We start from the raw sequence: 6,479 nt of genomic DNA on the forward strand, positions 1-6,479 counted from the left end.
ACACACACACACACACACACACACACACACACACACACACACACACATCCTGTTCTGACCACACTCTCATATTCCTGGAGGTTGCATCTTTCCCACCCTGGGACGCTTGAATTCAGCCCTCCATCTGACCCTAAACCCGATACCATCACCACCCAGGGGCATGGGGATAGGGGACATTGAGTGTGTGCCTAACGGCCTGGGTGTGTGTGTGTGTGTGTGTGAGTGCAGGCACACAGTTGCACGGGTGTGCTCCTACCTGCTGGTCCTAGAAAGCTCCCAGGCCAAGCCTAGGGTTCCATCTATGCAGCAATATCTTTCTCTGACCCCTAGTGGGATGCTCTCCAGCCATAGAATTTAAAGCTTGTTCTTTTCTGGAGCCAACATTTAAGTGCACTTAAGCTGGATGCTACTGAGAAAGCTCAGAGCCAGCACTCACTCTGTCCTGACCCTTCCCTGTTTCCCTCCCTCCTCTGCTATGTGGAACACCCCATCTTTATTTAAATAAAAAGCAAATTAGAACCCTCAGAGGCAGTTTGGGGATGGAGGCACCAGGAAGATGGTGGTTTTTATGCAATTTTGTGAGAAGAGTATGAGGCTCTTGATCTTAGGAGCATTTCCTGAGAACTGAACAGAAGGAGGACCAGGGCCTGGAGAAGTTCAGCTCAGAGAGATGGCCCAGCTCTGTAGAGGAAGGCCAGTCACAGCCTTCCAGCCATTAGGGCTCAGTCCTCTGTATCCATAGCTGTGACCACTGGCTGGGCAGAGGGAGGAGCCCAGAGTGATGGGGTCAGTGTGCCTAGATACTCCTCAGCCCCAGAAGCTCTTCCTCAAGTGGACACCCCCTTCCAACAGCTCAGGGCACAGAGGAACCACTGGAAGCAGAACCCTGGACACCTGGAGAGGGATCTCCCTCTTTGACCAAGGTGCTCCAGATGGAATGAGACAGAGTTCCCTGAGAACTAGAGGAGCCTGGGAGGGCTGCTTCTCTGGCCCTGTCTTATGTGGCATCTGCCAGGTATAACTGGAGGTGCGGGTGGGGGCTATGTGCTCTGGGCAGGGTCTGCCTTCTCAGACCTGGTCTTCCCCCAGGAGCAGTTCTCTTCCTTTCTATCATAGAAACCACTAGGTGGCCTCTTTTCCAGTTTTATAACTCTTTTTGCCCATTATCCTGAGAAAGTTCATCTAAAGGGCCCAGAGCTAAGAATGCTCCTTAGAAGACCAGAGAGAGAGAGAGAAAGACTGAGACAAGAGTGACATTAATACTGTTGTCCCTGTCACTTGTTGTGTACATGATACCTATGATGAGAAGGAAACCACCAAAACGTTAACAGGCTCGTCTCTGAGTCATGGGATCACCAGTGATTTTTTATTTTTTAATTTTTTTTAAAGATTTCTTTTTATTTATTTGTTTATTTAGTCTGCTCTGGGTCTTAGTTGCAGCACACAGAATTTTCATTGCGGCATGTGGACTCTTAGTTGCGGCAGCACGCATGTGGGATCTAGTTCCCCTGACAAGGGATTGAACCTGGGCCCCCTGCATTGGGAGCGTGGAGTCTTACCCACTGGACCACCAGTGATTTTTTTTTTAATTAATTAATTAATTATTTATTGGCTGTGTTGGTTCTTCCTTGCTGCCTGTGGGCTTTTCTCTAGTTGCAGCAAGCAGGGGCTACTCTTCGTTGCGGTTCATGGGCTTCTCACCGCGGTGGCCTCTCCCGTTGCAGAGCACGGACTCTAGGCGCACAGGCCTCAGTAGTTGCGGCACATGGGCTCAGTAGTTGTGGCTCAGGGGCTTTGTTGCTCCGTGGCATGTGGGATCTTCCCGGACCAGGGCTCGAACCCGTGTCCCCTGCATTGGCAGGCGGATTCTTAACCACTGCACCACCAAGGAAGCCCTCACCAGTGATTTTTTAATCTTTGCTTTTAAAAAAAAATCTGTATTTTAAAACATGGTTTATAATGAACATATGTTGCTCACATAACTAGAGGATAGTTATTTTTGAAAAAAGAATCAAATGGGACTGTTTTACTTCTCTTCTACCTAAAGTGATCAATTTTTGGTGCATTGCGGGGGGAGGGGAGGGCTTGGATCTGCCTACTTTGATCAAGTTTTCCAGAACATGTTTTTTTTGGGGGGGGGTTGGCTTGGGGGCGGGAGGGCTCCTCCACTGAACTTGCTTGGGGCCCAGGCTGGAATCTGTGTCATTGAAGAGTCCTCTCAGGCCCAGGGTTTGAAACGAAGAGGTCAAGGAGGAGATGGCAGCTCATCTTTCCATCTCTCCCTATTTACATCCTCCTCATTCTTTATGTGTGAGCACAAAAGCCAGCTCCTCTGTGAAGCCTTCTGAATCTCTGCAGAATTCGTCTTTCCTGCCTCAGCACACTAATGTCTTGCTTATGTGTTATATTAGTTTTCTGTGTCACATAACAAACTACCACAAAGTCAGCAGCTTCAAAATATGTACATTTATTACCTCATAGTTTCTGAGGACCAGGAGTCCAAGCCTGGCTCCACGGGGTCCTCTGTCCAGGATCTCACAAGGCTGGAATCAAGGTGTTGTCTGGGCTATGTTTTCATCTGAAGGCTTGACTGGGGAAGAATCCACTTCCACCTCATTCAGGTCGTTGGTGGAATTCATTCCCTGTGGCTCTAGGACTGAGGGCCCTGGCTTCCTGCTAGATATTGTCTGGAGGGCACTCTCGGGTCCTAGAGGCTGCCTAAAGTTTCTAGAAGCTGCCCACATTTCCTTGTTACATGGGCTCCTCAACACAGATGCTTATTTTGTCAAGCCAGCGAGGGGAATCTCCCTCTAATCTGCTAAAATGGAATTTTATATGATGGAACCTAATCAAGGGAGTGACACCCATCAGCTTTGCCATATTCTGTAGAGTAGAAGCAAGTCACAGAGGGAGGGGATTGTACAAAGGCAGGACCAACAGGAGGTGGAGACCATTGGACGTCACCTTAGGGTCTATGACAGCCACACTTCTACGGTAACATAGACACAACACTCATTTCTTCCTGGGATTATAAGCAGCTGTCTATTGCCAGCCCGCCCTCCGGAATCCAGCAAGTTCCCCGGGTAGACACCACTGTCTTACTCATTTCTCACAACCTCCCAGCACCTAGTACCACGGATCCCACGTGGTTGTGTGCTGGTTCTTCGGTTTGCCCCTCCCCACTCCTTCTCCACCTTTCTGGGTCTGCACTGAGCTCCAGGAGGCTGACTCCCGTGGACTGGATCACCTGGGCTCCCCAGCCCTCTGGCTTCAGTCTGGATTCATCCATTGAGAAGTACTGGAAGGAGACTGGAGGATGGAAAGAGACAGAAGCTGGTGTCTGTTCTCCTCCCTCCCTGCTGGGTCACAGTTTGGGCCCCAGTTGTCTTTGACCTTCAGCTACAGTCCCTGCCAGAACGTCTCCAAGCTCCTGTGACAAAACCCCCTCCCTCTGCCCCTCAGGCTTAGGGGTAAGAAGGGCCTCCCTCTGTTGCCACCCTCTGGGCATACCACCAGTCCCTCAACTGTGCCCGCTTCTCTGCGAATAGTCCCCTCATTAAACTCTCCCCAGTTACCTTTTTGAGATAACATTTGACTGACAGGGGCTTGAGCTCAATAAAACATTACTGAATGAATGAATGAATGTATGCATGATTAAAGAAAGGATTAAAGAGAGCTAACGTAGGATGGCGCTATTAGGTGTAAGACACCATGCTAAGCTCGATGAATAAGCTCATGACAGCCCTGTGGGGTGGGTGTTGTTATTTCCACGGGAGACGAGAGAAATTAGAGGCAGAAAAATCACATTCTGAGGTTCACAAACATTTTAAGTGGTGGTACCAAAGTTTTTCCTCCTCCTCATCTTGCTTTTAGCCTAAGTTTTTAAATCTCTGGGGAAAGCCTGAATGGAGCTAGAGGACCCTGTAAGCCCCTCAGTCCAGCATCTTCCCCTGTGGCCTCTCTGCCTGAGCAATCCCATCAACAGGGAGCTCACTCCCGTTGGTTGTGGGGCGCCATTCCGGACTCCAGCCCAGGATGGGAATGGAATCCCACGGCTTCCCAACCCCAGAGTTCGGTGGCTTTAGCAGTCCTGCTCTCCATCCTTCCCCCAAAGACATGCAGGATTGGGATCCACAGCGAGGCATCCAGGAAGAGGTGAATACACAAGAGGGGCACAGGGGGGCGGAGCGGACAGCTCATGCGGTGGCCCCGTGAGAGAGGTCTGTGGCGTCCCCTGGCTGCTCTGTCCACAGGACTCCTTCCCGGGACAGATGCCATACCAGAGTCAGAGGATCCACCGGGCTGAATGATGCCAAGGAGAGGAGGCAGGTGGGGCAGGGGCACAGAGGCAGAAGCCGTGCCCAGAAGGGATGGGAGGGGTGGCAAGCCCCTCCAAGGCTGCCCGTCTGCCCACTAGCCACCTCCACAGAAACACAACAGAGCCCTGAGCACAGGTTCTTGGCCTCCTGGGGCTATCCCGCCCAGACCGACCTGGGACCTGGGCCGGCTTCTCTGAAGGTTCCCGGGAAGCGTCCATGGAGGCTGCTCTACCAAGGTGAACCTCAAGGCGGCGACCTTCTCCAGGAGAGAGGAGGAGGCGTCAGCTGGGGGAGTGAAGATGCTGGCCCCGCCCCCGCCCAGCGAGGCTGTCGGGTCTGGGAGGGCAGAGGTGATTCTTGTTCATCTTTGTAGCTCAAGGACCCAGCCCGCACTAGGTGTTCACCCAGTGTCTGTTGGATGATTGATAGGAGGTATAACTTTTGGTTGTATGTAGACTGAAAACTTGCATGTTATCTCTGCCTCTTTTCAAAAGCGCCCTGAAATGGCAATACATTTCTAAAAGCTATCAAAAGAAATCCACAGAGACCAAGAAAAAGAAGACAGTAGATGAGAGGTTCTAATAAAATTTTGGACAAGAGAAGGCAGATGGACAAGTGGTGTCCTACCAGAGTGCGCAAAGGTGAAAGCCGAGTGCTGTCCAGGAGCAGGAGGGCGTGGAGGCTGGCACAGACACAAAGTCTATTTCTGCCGCAGGGCTCCGCGGGCTCCGCGAGGTGGGCGCAGAAGGTGCCCTGGGGGCTGGGGTGCAGGACAGGTGCGGCGGAAATAGGAGGACGGTGGGAAGCTTGTGTCAGGAGCGACTGGCTTCCTGGATGCCCTCCTCAAGGCAGCGGAACTGACATCTCCAGGCGTCTATCTCCTGACCCTGGTGGAAGATTATTCTGGAGTTTTGAACTGGAGAGGCCCTAGCCTCTATGTCCAGCTCAGGAAGAGAGAAGAGCCGCTCTGGAAACCGGGACGTTAAGGGAAAGTCTGCTTATGAAAAGTGAGACCCCCCCCCGCCCCCCGCAAGCTCCTTCTCACACTGGTTCCTTGAATGACAACCAGGCAGGAGAGACATGGTACAGATGTCGAATGGCCTGCTTCCAGCCTAGGATCACCAGGCATTGGAGGAAAGCTTCTACCTTGAAAGACAGCCTACCTCGAACACACAGAAGAAACTGGATTCTTCGCTCTTAGGTGATATTTAGGAGGCCCTCTCGCCCTTTCTCTCCACTTACCATCTTCTTTTTAAGAAGGGTAACCAGGGAAGCCTGGCCGAGCACTGGCTGCTGGTCTGGGTCCTCAGCATCCTGTCCCTTCACCCCACACCAGCCCCAGCCTCTTGTGCTCTAGAAGGATGCTCCACTGAATACGCCACGCTACCTAGAAGGAGATGTGAGTCCTAGAAATGAAACCAGTTGGATTCACCCAGTGGTGAATTTAACCACTGGCTCTCTGGAAAAAAAGAAACCCCAGTTTATAGGTGTTTGCTGGTTTCCGTGGTGTAAATACTTCCACCACGGCTGATTTCAAGCTACCAGCAGGAAGTCACTGGTTGAGGAGTTGGGAGATGTCCACAGTCAGCTGTCACAGGCTGGTCTGAGCTGGTGCCGGCAGGCCATCGGATCCAGGCCTGGGTGACCAGAGCTCAGTCAGGCCATGAGTCAAGTGCCCTCTGGCTTCATCCCCCTTCTCCATGAACCATGGCCCATGAGCCTACCTCACCTCAGAGTCAGTTCTGCTGGACCAGAGGTGAGACTTGAGATGGGAAATCCATCCCTCGCCAACAAACTACAAGTCAGAAGAGGCGGTTTTATGTAAAACTAGGGCTGGAGAGGAGGCCCCCTGGAGACCGGGTTCACTCCCTACAGGACTTCCCCATTCTCCAGTGGCTGCTCCAACCCCCTGTCATTGTCAGTTGATGTATCTCTTTCTTGTTGTTGGATGGCTTGCCAAGCCTGGGCCACAGGGAGGGCGTGGCCAGTATGGACTTTGCTTGGGACTCAGGCTCTGGAGGGGAGTTGAGGTTACTCTTGGGGTGAGGTGATGAGAATCAAGTCTTTCCAAGTCTTCAGGCACCTCTGGACATATCGTTGCTTACGACACCCCTGTGGCCTCAGTCTACCCACCCACGGCCACCCATTCAGATGCCAGGG

Source organism: Monodon monoceros, unplaced genomic scaffold (assembly GCF_005190385.1).
Source record: "Monodon monoceros isolate NGI ecotype Baffin Bay Population unplaced genomic scaffold, NGI_Narwhal_1 Super_Scaffold_3, whole genome shotgun sequence".
NCBI lineage: Eukaryota > Metazoa > Chordata > Mammalia > Artiodactyla > Monodontidae > Monodon > Monodon monoceros.